Source organism: Salmo salar, chromosome 15 (genome assembly GCF_965601325.2).
Source record: "Salmo salar chromosome 15, fSalSal1, whole genome shotgun sequence".
Lineage (NCBI taxonomy): Eukaryota > Metazoa > Chordata > Actinopteri > Salmoniformes > Salmonidae > Salmo > Salmo salar.
Window position 1 is genome coordinate 5646536 of NC_138305.1, and position 19332 is coordinate 5665867.

Sequence of the window (19332 nt, forward strand, 5' to 3'; positions counted from 1 at the left end):
TCCTATAACGACACAACTTGAAAGACCGCTCAGCAAGGAAGAAGCCACTGCTCCAAAAACGGCGTAAAAAAGCCAGACTACAGTTTGCAACTGCATATGGGGACAAAGATCGTACTTTTTGGTGAAATGTCCTCTGGTCTGATGAAACAAAAACAGAACTGTTGGGTCATAATGACCATCATTATTTTTGGAGGAAAAAGAGGAGGCTTGCAAGCCTGAAGAACACCATCCCAAACGTGAAGCACGGGGGGGCAGCATCATGTTGTGGGGGTGCTTCGCTGCAGGAGAGACTGGTGCACTTCACAAAATAGATGGCATCATGAGGTAGGAAAATGATGTGGCTATATTGAAGCAACATCTCAAGACATCAGTCAGGAAGTTAAAGCTTGGTCACAAATGGTTCTTCCAAATGGACAATGACCCCAAGCATACTTCCAAAGTTGTGGCAAAATGGCTTAAGAACAACAAAGTCAAGGTATTGGAGTGGCCATCACAAAGCCCTCACCTCAATCCTATAGAAAATTTGTGGGCAGAACTGAAAAAGCGTGTGCGAGCAAGGAGGCCTACAAACCTGATTTTGTTACAGCAGCTCTGTCAGGAGGAATGGGCTAAAATTCACCCAATTTATTCATGGAAGCTTGTGGAAGGTTACCCGAAATGTCTGACCCATGTTAAACAATTTAAAGGCAAAGCTACCAAATAAAAATTGAGTGTATGAAAACTTCTGACCCAGTGGGACTGTGATGAAAGAAATAAAAGCTGAAATAAATCATTCTCTCTACTATTATTCTGACATTTCACATTCTTAAAGTAAAGTGGTGATCCTAACTGACCTAAGACAGGGAATTTATACAAGGATTAAATGTCAGGAATTGTGAAAAACTGAGTTTAAATGTATTTGGCTAAGGTGTATGTAAACTTCCAACTTCAACTGTATATAGAACGCGTGAGCATGTGGGCTGAGCAGACACTTAACAGAGAACACACAAAACACATAAAGCAAGACACTTAACGCCTTTGTGACCCCAGACAACTTCCTACAATACTCTGTCATGGCTTTTGGGATGCGGAATGCACCAGCCACTTTTCAACGACTGGTTAATACCATATTAGCTGGCGTTCCCAATTGTAGACACCTGAAACCCCACCTCTTTAAGGAATACCTGGGATAGGATATAGTAGTCCTTCTAACCCCCCCCCCCCCAAAAAAAAAGATATAGATGTACTATTGTAAAGTGGTTGTTGCACAGGATATCATAAGGTGAATTGTCACAGTTGTCTTCGTCTTCTGACGATAATGCGAAATCGTCATCAGAAAATGTGGACCAAAACGCAGCAGGTACGTGAATGCTCATCTTGATTTTTAATTAATCTCAAAAATGAACATACAAAATAACAAAACACAAAAAACGAACACTCGACAAATAAACAGTCTGGTAAGGCACAAGGCTATACACAGAATAATCACCCACCAATCACACATACAAACACACCCTAATATATGGGACTCTCAATCAAAGGCAGATAGACAACACCTGCCTTCAACTGAGAGTCCCAACCCCAATCAACCAAACATAGAAACACACAACCTAGACTAACCATAGAATTAACTAAACATAAACCAAAACCCGGAAATACTAAATCAAACACCCTTTACACAAACACACCACCCCGAACCACATAAAACAAATACCCCCTGCCACGCCCTGACCAAACTACAAAACAATTAACCTTATATACTGGCCAGGACGTGACAGTACCCCCCCCTTAAAGGTGCTACCCCAGAAGCACCTTAACAAAAAATAACCCCAAGCAACACCAACAAAAAGTCCCCTTTTCTAAAGGGAGGGAAGGGAGGGTGGCTGCCGTCAACGACGGCACTGTGCTACACCCCCCCTCCCCAACCCACCTATTTCTGGAGGTGGCTCTGGTTCCGGCCGTTCCAGGCTGTCGGGCCACTCTGGCATCGCCGAGGGGCAGTCGGGCCAGTCTTGCATCGCCGGGGGTCAGTCTGGGCAGTCTGGCAATTCGGGAGAGTCTGGGCAGTCTGGCAATTCGGGAGAGTCTGGGCAGTCTGGCAATTCGGGACAGTCTGGGCAGTCTGGCAATTCGGGACAGTCTGGGCAGTCTGGCAATTCGGGACAGTCTGGGCAGTCTGGCCACTCGGACCACTCCGGCAGTTCAGGGCAGTCTGGCCACTCCGGCAGTTCAGGGCAGTCTGGCCACTCCGGCAGTTCAGGGCAGTCTGGCCACTCCGGCAGTTCAGGGCAGTCTGGCCACTCCGGCAGTTCAGGGCAGTCTGGCCACTCCGGCAGTTCAGGGCAGTCTGGCCACTCCGGCAGTTCAGGGCAGTCTGGCCACTCCGGCAGTTCAGGGCAGTCTGGCCACTCCGGCAGTTCAGCGCAGTCTGGCCACTCCGGCAGTTCAGCGCAGTCTGACCACTCCGGCAGTTCAGCGCAGTCTGGCCACTCCGGCAGTTCAGCGCAGTCTGGCCACTCCGGCAGTTCAGCGCAGTCTGGCCACTCCGGCAGTTCAGCGCAGTCTGGCCACTCCGGCAGTTCAGCGCAGTCTGGCCACTCCGGCAGTTCAGCGCAGTCTGGCCACTCCGGCAGTTCAGCGCAGTCTGACCACTCCGGCAGTTCAGCGCAGTCTGACCTCTCTGGCGACTGTTGACTGGCGGGCAGCTCTGACGACTGTTGACTGGCGGGCAGCTCTGACGACTGTTGACTGGCGGGCAGCTCTGACGATGACTGTTGACTGGCGGGCAGCTCTGACGATGACTGTTGACTGGCGGGCAGCTCTGACGATGACTGTTGACTGGCGGACAGCTCTGACGATGACTGTTGACTGGCGGGCAGCTCTGACGATGACTGTTGACTGGCGGGCAGCTCTGACGATGACTGTTGACTGGCGGGCAGCTCTGACGATGACTGTTGACTGGCGGGCAGCTCTGACGATGACTGTTGACTGGCGGGCAGCTCTGACGATGACTGTTGACTGGCGGGCAGATCTGATGAAGACTGTTGACTGGCGAGGCTGGGTTGACGCACTTGTAGCCTGGTGCGTGGTGCTGGTACTGGGCTTACCAGATTATGTACACGCACCTCCAGGCTAGTGCGGGGAGCGGGAACAGGACGAGTCGGACTGGGTTGACACACGAGAGACAGGAGCTGGAAACCCAGGGCTATGGAGGCGCACAGCCGGTCTAGATCTTACCTCCTGCACAACCCGCCTTGGCTGGATGGAACTAGTAGCCCTGTACGAGCGGGGTGCTCGTACAGGGCAGACTGGGCTGTGCGGGGGCCTGATGGTAGCCGTGCGTAGAGCGGGAGTTGGGTAGCCTGGTCCTCGGAGGCGTACCGGCGACCAGATGCGCTGCGCAGGCATCCTCCTACCAGGCTGGATGCCCGCTCTAGCACGGCACCTGCGAGGGGCTGGAATAACGCGCACCGGACTGTGCGTGCGTATGGGTGAGATAGTGCGCTCCTCAGCGAAACATAGCGCTCTCCACCCCATACGCTCCTCCATATAACCACGAGTAGCTGGCTTCCGGCTCTTTTTACGCCTAGCCAAACTACCCGTGTGCCCCCCCCCAAAATTTTCTTGGGGGTGCCTCTCGTGCTTCTCCTTCAGCGCGTACTTGGCCTCGTACCACCGCCTCTCTGCCTTGGCTGCCTCAATTTCCCACTGCGGGCGTCGATAATCCCCAGCCTGATGCCAGGGTCCGGCCCCGTCCAGAACTTCCTCCCAAGTCCACTTCTCCCGCCAGTCCAACTCGAACTCCGTCTGCTCCTTCCTCTGCTGCTTGGTCCTTTGGTGGTGGGTGATTCTGTCACAGTTGTCTTCGTCTTCTGACGATAATGCGAAATCGTCATCAGAAAATGTGGACCAAAACGCAGCAGGTACGTGAATGCTCATCTTGATTTTTAATTAATCTCAAAAATGAACATACAAAATAACAAAACACAAAAAACGAACACTCGACAAATAAACAGTCTGGTAAGGCACAAGGCTATACACAGAATAATCACCCACCAATCACACATACAAACACACCCTAATATATGGGACTCTCAATCAAAGGCAGATAGACAACACCTGCCTTCAACTGAGAGTCCCAACCCCAATCAACCAAACATAGAAACACACAACCTAGACTAACCATAGAATTAACTAAACATAAACCAAAACCCGGAAATACTAAATCAAACACCCTTTACACAAACACACCACCCCGAACCACATAAAACAAATACCCCCTGCCACGCCCTGACCAAACTACAAAACAATTAACCTTATATACTGGCCAGGACGTGACAGTACCCCCCCCTTAAAGGTGCTACCCCAGAAGCACCTTAACAAAAAATAACCCCAAGCAACACCAACAAAAAGTCCCCTTTTCTAAAGGGAGGGAAGGGAGGGTGGCTGCCGTCAACGACGGCACTGTGCTACACCCCCCCTCCCCAACCCACCTATTTCTGGAGGTGGCTCTGGTTCCGGCCGTTCCAGGCTGTCGGGCCACTCTGGCATCGCCGAGGGGCAGTCGGGCCAGTCTGGCATCGCCGGGGGGCAGTCTGGGCAGTCTGGCAATTCGGGAGAGTCTGGGCAGTCTGGCAATTCGGGACAGTCTGGGCAGTCTGGCAATTCGGGACAGTCTGGGCAGTCTGGCAATTCGGGACAGTCTGGGCAGTCTGGCAATTCGGGACAGTCTGGGCAGTCTGGCAATTCGGGACAGTCTGGGCAGTCTGGCCACTCGGACCACTCCGGCAGTTCAGGGCAGTCTGGCCACTCCGGCAGTTCAGGGCAGTCTGGCCACTCCGGCAGTTCATTGCAGTCTGGCCACTCCGGCAGTTCAGGGCAGTCTGGCCACTCCGGCAGTTCAGGGCAGTCTGGCCACTCCGGCAGTTCAGGGCAGTCTGGCCACTCCGGCAGTTCAGGGCAGTCTGGCCACTCCGGCAGTTCAGGGCAGTCTGGCCACTCCGGCAGTTCAGGGCAGTCTGGCCACTCCGGCAGTTCAGCGCAGTCTGGCCACTCCGGCAGTTCAGCGCAGTCTGACCACTCCGGCAGTTCAGCGCAGTCTGACCACTCCGGCAGTTCAGCGCAGTCTGGCCACTCCGGCAGTTCAGCGCAGTCTGGCCACTCCGGCAGTTCAGCGCAGTCTGGCCACTCCGGCAGTTCAGCGCAGTCTGGTCACTCCGGCAGTTCAGCGCAGTCTGACCACTCCGGCAGTTCAGCGCAGTCTGGCCACTCCGGCAGTTCAGCGCAGTCTGGCCACTCCGGCAGTTCAGCGCAGTCTGACCACTCCGGCAGTTCAGCGCAGTCGGACCTCTCTGGCAACTGTTGACTCGCGGGCAGCTCTGACGACTGTTGACTGGCGGGCAGCTCTGACGACTGTTGACTGGCGGGCAGCTCTGACGATGACTGTTGACTGGCGGGCAGCTCTGACGATGACTGTTGACTGGCGGGCAGCTCTGACGATGACTGTTGACTGGCGGACAGCTCTGACGATGACTGTTGACTGGCGGGCAGCTCTGACGATGACTGTTGACTGGCGGGCAGCTCTGACGATGACTGTTGACTGGCGGACAGCTCTGACGATGACTGTTGACTGGCGGGCAGCTCTGACGATGACTGTTGACTGGCGGGCAGCTCTGACGATGACTGTTGACTGGCGGGCAGCTCTGACGATGACTGTTGACTGGCGGGCAGCTCTGACGATGACTGTTGACTGGCGGGCAGATCTGATGAAGACTGTTGACTGGCGAGGCTGGGTTGACGCACTTGTAGCCTGGTGCGTGGTGCTGGTACTGGGCTTACCAGATTATGTACACGCATCTCCAGGCTAGTGCGGGGAGCGGGAACAGGACGAGTCGGACTGGGTTGACACACTTCCGGGTCCGCACGAGAGACAGGAGCTGGAAACCCAGGGCTATGGAGGCGCACAGCCGGTCTAGATCTTACCTCCTGCACAACCCGCCTTGGCTGGATGGAACTAGTAGCCCTGTACGAGCGGGGTGCTCGTACAGGGCAGACTGGGCTGTGCAGGGGCCTGATGGTAGCCGTGCGTAGAGCGGGAGTTGGGTAGCCTGGTCCTCGGAGGCGTACCGGCGACCAGATGCGCTGCGCAGGCATCCTCCTACCAGGCTGGATGCCCGCTCTAGCACGGCACCTGCGAGGGGCTGGAATAACGCGCACCGGACTGTGCGTGCGTATGGGTGAGATAGTGCGCTCCTCAGCGAAACATAGCGCTCTCCACCCCATACGCTCCTCCATATAACCACGAGTAGCTGGCTTCCGGCTCTTTTTACGCCTAGCCAAACTACCCGTGTGCCCCCCCCCAAAATTTTCTTGGGGGTGCCTCTCGTGCTTCTCCTTCAGCGCGTACTTGGCCTCGTACCACCGCCTCTCTGCCTTGGCTGCCTCAATTTCCCACTGCGGGCGTCGATAATCCCCAGCCTGATGCCAGGGTCCGGCCCCGTCCAGAACTTCCTCCCAAGTCCACTTCTCCCGCCAGTCCAACTCGAACTCCGTCTGCTCCTTCCTCTGCTGCTTGGTCCTTTGGTGGTGGGTGATTCTGTCACAGTTGTCTTCGTCTTCTGACGATAATGCGAAATCGTCATCAGAAAATGTGGACCAAAACGCAGCAGGTACGTGAATGCTCATCTTGATTTTTAATTAATCTCAAAAATGAACATACAAAATAACAAAACACAAAAAACGAACACTCGACAAATAAACAGTCTGGTAAGGCACAAGGCTATACACAGAATAATCACCCACCAATCACACATACAAACACACCCTAATATATGGGACTCTCAATCAAAGGCAGATAGACAACACCTGCCTTCAACTGAGTGTCCCAACCCCAATCAACCAAACATAGAAACACACAACCTAGACTAACCATAGAATTAACTAAACATAAACCAAAACCCGGAAATACTAAATCAAACACCCTTTACACAAACACACCACCCCGAACCACATAAAACAAATACCCCCTGCCACGCCCTGACCAAACTACAAAACAATTAACCTTATATACTGGCCAGGACGTGACATGAATGCACCAATTTGTAAGTCGCTCTGGATAAGAGCGTCTGCTAAATGACGTAAATGTAAATGTTGTAGTGCATATCTTGATGATCTAGTGATTTATTTATCTGAGTGGACAGATCATGTTAGCTCTCTAAGGGTAGTATGTGAATGTTTGGCAGCTGCTTCTCTAACCCTGAACTTGGCAAAGTGCGAGTTTGGGAAGGCCACTGTTACATCTCGACAAAGAGGTAGGCCATGGACAGGTGCGCCCTGTTGATGCTAAGGTCTTGGCTATCACTGCATTCCCTGCACCTACCACCAGACGAGAGCTACGCTGCTTTTTGTGGATGGTTGGCTACTACTGTAGCTTCTGTAAAAACTTCTCTTCGGTAGTTGCTCCATTGACCGATTTGCTCAGTCCGACAAGATCGTTTGAGTGGTCCCCGGATTGTCAGGTAGCTTTTGATACTGCTAAAGCACTCTTATGTAATACCCCTGTACTTGCTGCTCCGGATTTTGAACAACCATTTAAACTTGAAGTAGATGCTAGTGCCAGAGGTGCTGGTGCTGTTCTACTGCAGCAGGACAAGAGTGGAGTGGATCATCCTGTGGGTTATTTTTCCAGAAAATTGAACAAATGTCAGAGAAACTATGCCACCATCGAGCAAGAAGCTCTAGCGTTGTTGTTAGCTCTGCAATATTTTGAAGTGTATATTGGTTCTAGTGCCCTACCTGTGATTGTATATACGGACCATAACCCCTTAGTGTTTCTCCACCGTATGTACAACCAGAACCAGTGCCTTATGCGTTGGGCTCTTATTGTGCAGAATTATAATTTGGAGATACGCCACAAAAAAGGTTCTGATAATGTGTTCGCAGATGCTTTGTCTCGTGTGTAAAAATAATAATTTTTGTATGTTTTGAAATATTGATTTGGTTTGTTGATATTGTGGGGATTTATAGTAAATACTTTGGTCGCAATCCCCCCTAGGGTTGCTCTTTTAAGGGTGGGAGTGTTACAGATACAGGTAGTGTGTATCCTGTATTTGTATTTCTTTTCTCTCCTTCTCCCCTCACAGGTGACTATCATCATTCCCCCCAATCAGTCATCAATCAGTCCCCAATCAGAAGACACCTGTTCCTTTTCCCTCAACCAATCACAGCCCCTTTCCCTTGGTTTAAAAACCCAGTCAGTTGTTTTCTCCCCAGATCAATCTTTGTGTTCATTCTCTCAATCTCTCTGTGTCCCCATCGCTCTATCTCTGTATTGATCTATTTTGTTTTGCAACTACATGTCACATTTGTCCGGTTATCCTGTGAGTATTGTTTTGTTGTTTGACTGTTTGTTTGGTGGGAAAAGGGGGTACCAAGACAAGTCGCCCATGGGCATACATTACCCGTAGGAATACTTTGTCTAAGTATCCTAGTTAGAACTGGGCAGACCACCCACTGTATTTTTGGGTAGTTAGCTAACTGCTCTTGAAGTAGGCTAGTCTAGTTTAGGGGTGTTTTGGATTATTGTTTCTTTGCTTGGGTCCAGCTCAGCCCCTTTTCTCACACCCCATTACCGTGTGTTTAGCAATAAACCTTTAGAGTTTGACGGTAAACTTAAGTTGTCTGTGATTTTTGTTCTCATTGTTACTCGTCACTATTATAATTTGCATGATTTATGTTACGGGTCTCGTATCCATCCCCCCTAGACTGCAGGGCCAAAAGGGATTCGTAACAGTCATTATGGCCAAATAGTTCTATTTTTGTTTAATCACACCAGAGGACATTTCTGCACGTTCATCTCTAGGAGACAGAACGTGTCTCCTTCCTGAGCGGTATGACGGCTGCGTTGTCCCATGGTGTTTATACTTGGGTACTATTGTTTGTACAGATGAACGTGGTACCTTCAGGCGTTTGGAAATTCGCATACCGTCCCAACAGATCCACAGATGACGCAATCTCAATCGCACTCCACACCGCCCTTTCTCACCTGGACAAAAGGAACACCTATGTGAGAATGCTGTTCATCGACTACATCTCAGCGTTCAAGACCATAGTGCCCACGAAGCTCATCACTAAACTAAGGACTCTGGTACTTAACACCTTCCTCTGCAACTGGATCTTGGACTTCCTGACGAGCCGCCCCCAGGTGGTAAGAGCAGGCAACAACACGTCTGCCATGCTGATCCTTAACACTGGGGCCCCTCAGAAGTGTTTACTTAGTCCCCTCCTGTATTCCCTGTTCACCCACGACTGCATGGCCAAACACAACTCCAACACCATCATTAAGTTTGCTGATGACACAACAGTGGTAGGCCTGATCACTGACAACAATGAGACGGCCTATAGGGAGGAGGTCAGAGAACTGGTAGTGTGGTGCCAGGACAACAACCTCTCGCTCAATGTGATCAAGACAAAGGACTTGATCGTGGACTACAGGAAAAAGCAGGCCAAACAGGCCCCCATTAACATCGACGGTGGCTGTAGTGGAGCGGGTCGAGAGTTTTAAGTTCCTTGGTGTCCACATCACCAACGGACTATCATGGTCTAAACATACCAAGACAGTCGTGAAGAGGGCACGACATAACCTTTTATGAAAAGATTTGGCATGGGCCCCCAGATCCTCAAAAGGTTCTACAGCTGCACCATCTAGAGCATCCTGACCGGTTGCATCACCACCACGGGCCTTCCCTGTGGCTCAGTTGGTAGAGCATGGTGTGTGCAACGCCAGGGTTGTGGGTTTGATTCCCACGGGGTGGCCAGTAAAAAAAAAAAAATGCATGAAATGAAATGTATGCATTCACTACTGTAAGTCGCTCTGGATAAGAGCGTCTGCTAAATGACTAAAATGTAAAATGTAATGGTATGGCAACTGCTCGGCATCTGACCGTAAGGCACTACAGAGGGTAGTGCGAACAGACCAGTACATAACTGGGCCCAAGCTTCCTGCTATCCAGTGCCTATATAATAGGTGGTGTCAGAGGAAAGGCCATAAAATTGTCAGAGACTCCAGTCACCCAAGTTATAGATTGTTTTCTCTGCTACCGCACGGCAAGCGGTACCGGAGCGCCAAGTCTAGGACCAAAAGGCTCCTCAACAGCTTCTACTCCCAAGCCGCTGCTGAACAAGTCATAAAAATCACCACAGGACAATTTACATTGACACCCCCCCGTACACTGCTGCTACTCACTGTTTGTTTGTTACCTATGCATAGTCACTTCGCCCCCACCTACATGTACAGATTACCTCAACTAGCCTGCACACTGACTCTGTACCGGTGACCCCTGTATAAAGCCTCGTTATTGTTATTCTTATTGTGTTACTTTTTATTATTACATTTTATTTTAGTCTACTTTGTAAATATTTTCTTCTTCTTGAGCTGCGCTGTTGGTTAAGGGCTTGTAAGTAAGCATTTCACGGTAAAGTCTACACTTGTGGTATTTGGCGCAAGTGGCAAATAAAGTTTGATTTGATTTTGAGGGGCCCTTTTCCTGGGTTAACTTAGCCCAGAACCCCCCCTCTTACGACTCCGACCAATGCACCTATAGTTCGGTCTCGGTTATTTTATCCCAGCAACTTTGGTTTCCAATGGACTAATTAACCATATGCTAAAAATCCTCAATCAATCAAATCAATCTCAGAAACCTAGAGTAAAATGACATGCACATGTATGACTGTTCGATGACACAGGGTTACAGAACAATGAAGCAAGTTTATTAAAAATTCCAGAAACAGGCATAGAAAGCCTTTCTAGGGAGTTTTTCCTAGCCACCGTGCTTCTACACCTGCATTACTTGCTGTTTGGGGTTTTAGGCTGGGTTTGTGTACAGCACTTTGAGATATCAGCTGATGTAAGAAGGGCTATATAAATAAATTTGATTTGATATGACGAGACCAGGTGAGTAACTAACACAGGTGAAATCAATGAACAAAAATGAAAGACAGGGCTACGTTCAAGAACACAACGAAACAGAACACAAGGTTGACTAAGAAAAGAAATACAGAACCTTACACAACTGCAATCCTAATAGCCTATCTCTGTTCCTAACCCAGCCCCTAACAATAATAACCTATCTCTGTTCCTAACCCAGCCCCTAACAGTAATAACCTCTCTCTGTTCCTAACCCAGCCCCTAACAATAATAACCTATCTCTGTTCCTAACCCAGCCCCTAACAGTAACAACCTATCTCTGTTCCTAACCCCGCCCCTAACAATAATAACCTATCTCTGTTCCTAACCCCGCCCCTAACAGTAACAACCTATCTCTGTTCCTAACCCCGCCCCTAACAATAATAACCTATCTCTGTTCCTAACCCAGCCCCTAACAGTAACAACCTATCTCTGTTCCTAACCCCGCCCCTAACAATAATAACCTATGTTTCTTCCTAACCCCGCCCCTAACAATAATAACCTAACCCAGCCCCTAAAAATAATAACCTATCTCTGTTCCTAACCCAGCCCCTAACAGTAATAACCTAACTCTGTTCCTAACCCAGCCGCTAACAATAATAACCTATCTCTGTTCCTAACCCAGCCCCTAACAATAACAACCTATCTCTGTTCCTAACCCAGCCCCTAACAATAATAACCTATCTCTGTTCCTAACCCAGCCCCTAACAATAATAACCTATCTCTGTTCCTAACCCAGCCCCTAACAATAACAACCTATCTCTGTTCCTAACCCAGCCCCTAACAATAATAACCTATCTCTGTTCCTAACCCAGCCCCTAACAATAACAACCTATCTCTGTTCCTAACCCAGCCCCTAACAATAATAACCTCTCTCTGTTCCTAACCCAGCCCCTAACAATAATAACCTCTCTCTGTTCCTAACCCAGCCCCTAACAATAATAACCTATCTCTGTTCCTAACCCAGCCCCTAACAATAACAACCTATCTCTGTTCCTAACCCAGCCCCTAACAATAATAACCTATCTCTGTTCCTAACCCAGCCCCTAACAATAATAACCTCTCTCTGTTCCTAACCCAGCCCCTAACAATAATAACCTCTCTCTGTTCCTAACCCAGCCCCTAACAATAATAACCTCTCTCTGTTCCTAACCCAGCCCCTAACAATAATAACCTATCTCTGTTCCTAACCCAGCCCCTAACAATAACAACCTATCTCTGTTCCTAACCCAGCCCCTAACAATAATAACCTATCTCTGTTCCTAACCCAGCCCCTAACAATAATAACCTCTCTCTGTTCCTAACCCAGCCCCTAACAATAATAACCTCTCTCTGTTCCTAACCCAGCCCCTAACAATAACAACCTATCTCTGTTCCTAACCCAGCCCCTAACAGTAATAACCTAACTCTGTTCCTAACCCAGCCCCTAACAATAACAACCTATCTCTGTTCCTAACCCAGCCCCTAACAGTAACAACCTATCTCTGTTCCTAACCCAGCCCCTAACAATAATAACCTATCTCTGTTCCTAACCCAGCCCCTAACAATAATAACCTATCTCTGTTCCTAACCCAGCCCCTAACAGTAATAACCTAACTCTGTTCCTAACCCAGCCCCTAACAATAACAACCTATCTCTGTTCCTAACCCAGCCCCTAACAATAACAACCCATCTTTCTTCCTAACCCCGCCCCTAACAATAACAACCCATCTTTCTTCCTAACCCAGCCCCTAACAATAACAACCCATCTTTCTTCCTAACCCAGCCCCTAACAATAATAACCTAACTCTGTTCCTAACCCAGCCCCTAACAATAACAACCTATCTCTGTTCCTAACCCAGCCCCTAACAATAACAACCCATCTTTCTTCCTAACCCCGCCCCTAACAATAACAACCCATCTTTCTTCCTAACCCAGCCCCTAACAATAACAACCCATCTTTCTTCCTAACCCAGCCCCTAACAATAATAACCTAACTCTGTTCCTAACCCAGCCCCTAACAATAACAACCTATCTCTGTTCCTAACCCAGCCCCTAACAATAATAACCTATCTCTGTTCCTAACCCAGCCCCTAACAATAACAACCTATCTCTGTTCCTAACCCAGCCCCTAACAATAACAACCCATCTTTCTTCCTAACCCCGCCCCTAACAATAACAACCTATCTTTGTACCTAACCCCGCCCCTAACACTTACATTCTCACTGATGCTTCTGCAAATCTTACACGTGCATCTCCAATCTCTCAAAGGGGCTTTTTCAGCCACCCACTAACCCCCACTTTTTCCTCAACATTTCTGAAACCACAGGCCCCTTCCCTCCCAGGCTTAAGCAAGCCGTGACATAATTAAAACCTCTTCTAACCTAAGTTGGATGTGGCCCCCAACACCAGATGATACGAGCCTAGCATCCACAGGATTTCCTGCCTCCTAAATACAGTAGGTCATGCTAGCACCCTTAATATGATTTTAGCTACTTACCATCATAAAATAATAGTTTTAAACATTAACACGTATTCCCTTTTCTATTCTAATTGCACTAAATTGTAATCTAACCTAATTTATTATTCCAGTTACATCTGAAACATTCAACATCCCATCATCATCCTGTTATTTCAACATTATAACATTTCACTATCAACCTCCTACAAGCCTCATCCTCCAAACCAACCTCCTACAGGCCCTAAGGCCTCATCCTCCAAACCAACCTCCTACAGGCCCTAAGGCCTCATCCTCCAAGCCAAACTCCTACAGGCCCTAAGGCCTCATCCTCCAAGCCAAACTCCTACAGGCCCTAAGGCCTCATCCTCCAAGCCAACCTCCTACAGGCCCTAAAGCCTCATCCTCCAAACCAACCTCCTACAGGCCCTAAGGCCTCATCCTCCAAACCAACCTCCTACAGGCCCTAAGGCCTCATCCTCCAAACCAACCTCCTACAGGCCTTAGGCCTCATCCTCCAAACCAACCTCCTACAGGCCCTAAGGCCTCATCCTCCAAACCAACCTCCTACAGGCCCTAAGACCTCATCCTCCAAGCCAACCTCCTACAGGCCCTAAGGCCTCATCCTCCAAACCAACCTCCTACAGGCCCTAAGGCCTCATCCTCCAAGCCAACCTCCTACAGGCCCTAAGGCCTCATCCTCCAAGCCAACCTCCTACAGGCCCTAAGGCCTCATCCTCCAAGCCAACCTCCTACAGGCCCTAAGGCCTCATCCTCCAAGCCAACCTCCTACAGGCCCTAAGGCCTCATCCTCCAAGCCAACCTCCTACAGGCCCTAAGGCCTCATCCTCCAAGCCAACCTCCTACAGGCCTTAAGGCCTCATCCTCCAAGCCAAACTCCTACAGGCCCTAAGGCCCTATCCTCCAAACCAACCTCCTACAGGCCCTAAGGCCTCATCCTCCAAGCCAACCTCCTACAGGCCCTAAGGCCTCATCCTCCAAACCAACCTCCTACAGGCCCTAAGGCCTCATCCTCCAAACCAACCTGCTACAGGCCCTAAGGCCTCATCCTCCAAACCAACCTCCTACAGGCCTTAAGGCCTCATCCTCCAAACCAACCTCCTACAGGCCCTAAGGCCTCATCCTCCAAGCCAACCTCCTACATGCCCTAAGGCCTCATCCTCCAAGCCAACCTCCTACAGGCCTTAAGGCCTCATCCGTAACATAAACATAGTCCTGATATACTGTACCTTAAAACAAACAAACATCTCATCCGTAACCATTTTACTATATTACTTCATTCGCCTTTTGACATTTAACATCTTTAACCTTAAATTATTATTTTAATACATTCCAGTCCCAATTAATTTCTTCTTCTTCTTTTCTAGAGTCAACACCAAATTTTGTCTAAATGTTCAGTCTTCTTTGTGCTCCATGTGGGAGTAAACAAAGAAGAGGAATGAAGAAGAAGCAGTAAAACTTGTTCATGAGTGTGTGGGTGGGACCTTCCTATTCACGCTTTCGGCCACTAAAATGTCACAGAAAACTAGGCCTTAGACTGCCATTCTGACAAGTGACATTCTGACACTTATAATGAAGAAATGATTACTTAAATACTGGAAGTCTGAATATACTCTAACGTTAAGAGAATGTAAAAATGTATTTATTATTTAAATATCGAAGGGGGTCTGGCTAGGACAGACTACATGGCACAATTCTAAGCCATATGGGGTCGAGTTTTACAGCCACTAGAAGCAACGCTGGGTGTGGATATGGTGGGAACATGTGGGTCTGAGCAAGTGTGAGGTCGTTGATGTTTGTTGAAGTGTATGTATGTGAATGTTGTTGTTTGTTGTTTTTGTGTGGGGGGGAAAAAAAATGAAATGCCTCATGAGGTTAGTTCAACGGTCGTAACCCATCACAATCCAAAATATCAGCTTGTTTTTTTTTGCCAATGTTTGTAAACAATATAAATGTAAACAAACACTGTATAGCCTCATAACATGGTTTGTGAGTGGTTACATTTCTCCAGCCCCATCCCTCAGCCTTTTACCAAAACAGAGGCGGGGTATGGGAGTTGTTATTCTTTCTATTAAGGCCTTAAGCTTTAAACATATAAAGCGTTTTCATTGGGTTTTTTTTAAACGAATTTAGGAATTATATGTGTACGTGCATAATGATTGACACTATGCCCCTATATTGCCCTGGTTAAAGTCTGCAGTGGCTTGCAGAGATTGTTGTTTATGGAATTACTGCTTTATAAAATGTATCTTTAAGTCAACTTCTCTGTATGACGGGCCAATAAGTTATATAATATGGCTATAGGTGTGTGGCTGCTATGAACTGGCCTCCTATATACAGTGGAGATTTTAGCATGTAAATCTAGGTGCTATACACTGAATGAACAGTGAACACACGCTTTTTCAAGTATTTCAGTGAACAAGTATGATGATTGTTACCTCAGTTGAATTAACTAACTGTAAATTGCTTTCATCTGCTAAATAATTGAAATGAAGAAGAAAAAAAATGCATTAAATTATTACTGGATAAATAATTGTTGTGTTCTCTGATTGATGAAAATAAATCCAGACTGCTATGAAGAGAAAGCATATTATGTCCTACTGTTGAAAGAGATGTGTTAAAAGAAAAGGAGAATATTAACAGGGTTATGTCAGCTACCACTGAAAGGCTTTAGTAATAGTAGGAGCAATATAGTGTGTGGTCCTGTCAAGGCAGAGTTTAAAATGAGTTTTGGCTATATAGTCAAAAGATCCTATATGAAAATGAAAGGATCTTTTGACTATATATAGCCTAAACTAATTTTCAACTCTGCCTTTGTCTGCCATCTGTTTGTGATTTCTTTAAGGTAAGAAACTTATAAAATGACATATATATAGAGAGACGTTGATTAAAAATACATATTTTATAAAAAGGAAATAACTTATTACATACAGTATGTTGCATGACTTATTGCACGTAATGTAGGCCTAATGACAAGCCTTGCTGTTCCTCACACACTCTCGGCTACATGACTGTCTCTCCAACTTTTGTAATCTCTTTTTTAAAAAAAGAAGCTGTATAAGGACTAGTATCTATTCTAACTCTTATTTTAACATAGCCTGCTAACTTTGAGAAAAGGAACAAACATTAGTTATGGCTATGCATGACTTTCTAATGAATAGCCTAGCTCGCTGCTCACCAGGTCTTTCAAACTTCTCGGTTAGAACTGATTTAGTTCATTTAATTTGGATTCCCCCCCGACGCACTAATGTAACTATTAGTTAGATGCGGTGTCCAGAGCGCAATAGAGCAACGCGTCAGAGTACCACTGCTGCATATTTTGTGTAGCCTTCCGCACCTCAGTGTGTTGTTGATTTCCGTCAGTAGAGGGCATACATTTCAGCTAAATGTTCCGATGTGGCTTGTTGTTCCCTTGTTACAATTCGTATTGTATTAAACTTGATTTATTGTAACCTACCTTCTGTTGCGCTTTCTAGACCTGAGTTTCCCCTATTACAGGCAAATACATTGACAGTCATTGGACTACCTACCTCCCATATACACATGGTGTCAATGGTACATGATAAAGTTTCACTCTTTTACTCCAGCCCTTACTCAGGCTGTTAGTGCAGCAGTGATCATTGTTATTTTACAGCAGATGAAAGGGGAGTTATGCCTAGTGGTTAGAGCATTGGGCCAGTAACCGAAAGGGTGCTGGTTCGAATCCCTGAGCCGACTAGATGAAAAACCTGTTGATGTGCCCTTGAGCAAGGCACTTAACCCTAATTGCTCATGTAAGTCACTCTGGATAAGAGTGTCTACTAAATGACTAACATGATACAGCTTATAATAATGTACTGGTTATTATAATAGAGATAACTGTGTTTTCTCTGTGTTTCTACCCAGGGCTGTGTTTCTACCCAGGGCTGTGTTTCTACCCAGAATGGAGTGATGACCGCTGCTGCTCTTGCGATGGAGACAGTCCCTAAAGTATAATACCTAGTGTATTATATACCCTACATGAGGCTAAAAATGTATTGATACTAACACAGGTCATGACATGAGTAAAAGTCAAGTGTTCCCTTTTCAAAAATCACTGAAGTTAATGTTTTATATTAAGTATATTAACTATTATTTAGTTACAACCCAGGGTCGGTAGTGAGGTGGTGAACCCAGGGCCGGTAGTGTGGTGGGGAACCCAGGGCTGGTAGTGAGGTGGGGAACCCAGGGCTGGAAGTGTGGAGGGGAACCCAGGGCTGGTAGTGTGGTGGGGAACCCAGGGCTGGTAGTGTGGTGGGGAACCCAGGACCGGTAGTGTGGTGGGGAACCCAGGGCTGGTAGTGTGGTGGGGAACCCAGGGCTGGTAGTGAGGTGGGGAACCCAGGGCTGGTAGTATGGTGGGGAACCCAGGGCTGGTAGTGAGGTGGGGAACCCAGGGCTGGTAGTGAGGTGGGGAACCCAGGGCTGGTAGTGAGGTGGGGAACCCAGGGCTGGTAGTGAGGTGGGGAACCCAGGGCTGGTAGTGTGGTGGAGAACCCAGGGCTGGTAGTGAGGTGGGGAACCCAGGGCTGGTAGTGAGGTAGGGAACCCAGGGCTGGTAGTGAGGTAGGGAACCCAGGGCTGGTAGTGTGGTGGGGAACCCAGGGCTGGTAGTGAGGTGGGGAACCCAGGGCTGGTAGTGTGGTGGGGAACCCAGGGCTGGTAGTGAGGTGGGGAACCCAGGGCTGGTAGTGAGGTGGGGAACCCAGGGCTGGTAGTGTGGTGGGGAACCCAGGGCTGGTAGTGTGGTGGGGAACCCAGGGCTGGTAGTGAGGTGGGGAACCCAGGGCTGGTAGTGTGGTGGGGAACCCAGGGCTGGTAGTGTGGTGGAGAACCCAGGGCTGGTAGTGAGGTAGGGAACCCAGGGCTGGTAGTGAGGTGGGGAACCCAGGGCTGGTAGTGAGGTGGGGAACCCAGGGCTGGTAGTGTGGTGGGGAACCCAGGGCTGGTAGTGAGGTGGGGAACCCAGGGCTGGTAGTGAGGTGGGGAACCCAGGGCTGGTAGTGAGGTGGGGAACCCAGGGCTGGTAGTGAGGTGGGGAACCCAGGGCTGGTAGTGAGGTGGGGAACCCAGGGCTGGTAGTGTGGTGGGGAACCCAGGGCTGGTAGTGTGGTGGTTAACCACCTTGAACCCCAGCCAGCTGAGCACCTTCTCCAGTTTCACTGCAGGACAAGAGAAGGCACTCAACTCTCAAACAATTCTGTCTATCACTAAATCATTATTTCACATCAACCCATAATAACCAACTACTGAGTGAGACAAGAGAAAGTTGGTCAGATGTTGAAATATAGAAGTGTGACTGGTTGATGATAAGAAGTTGAAATACCAGCATCAATGTTTGATCCCGCTCTGTCCCTCATATCCTCTGCTGTAAACTTCTGGATGTTAATCAAGATACGTGTGGTCTCAGTTAGGCCCAGGGGATACGTGTGGTCTCAGTTAGGCCCAGGGGATACGTGTGGTCTCAGTTAGGCCCAGGGGATACGTGTGGTCTCAGTTAGGCCCAGGGGATACGTGTGGTCTCAGTTAGGCCCAGGGGATACGTGTGGTCTCAGTTAGGCCCAGGGGATACGTGTGGTCTCAGTTAGGCCCAGGGGATACGTGTGGTCTCAGTTAGGCCCAGGGGATACGTGTGGTCTCAGTTAGGCCCAGGGGATACGTGTGGTCTCAGTTAGGCCCAGGGGATACGTGTGGTCTCAGTTAGGCCCAGGGGATACGTGTGGTCTCAGTTATGCCCAGGGGATACGTGTGGTCTCAGCTGTTTTTTCAGTTTTTATTTTTTCAGCTGTTTGAAGATGGTGAATAAAACCGAAAGTAAAAGAAGCAAAAACAAAACTTAAGAACAGGAAGCATAGAAATAGAGCACAAAGAACAGATCAACCACTTCTTAGGCTTTCAGTGAGAATGACAGATC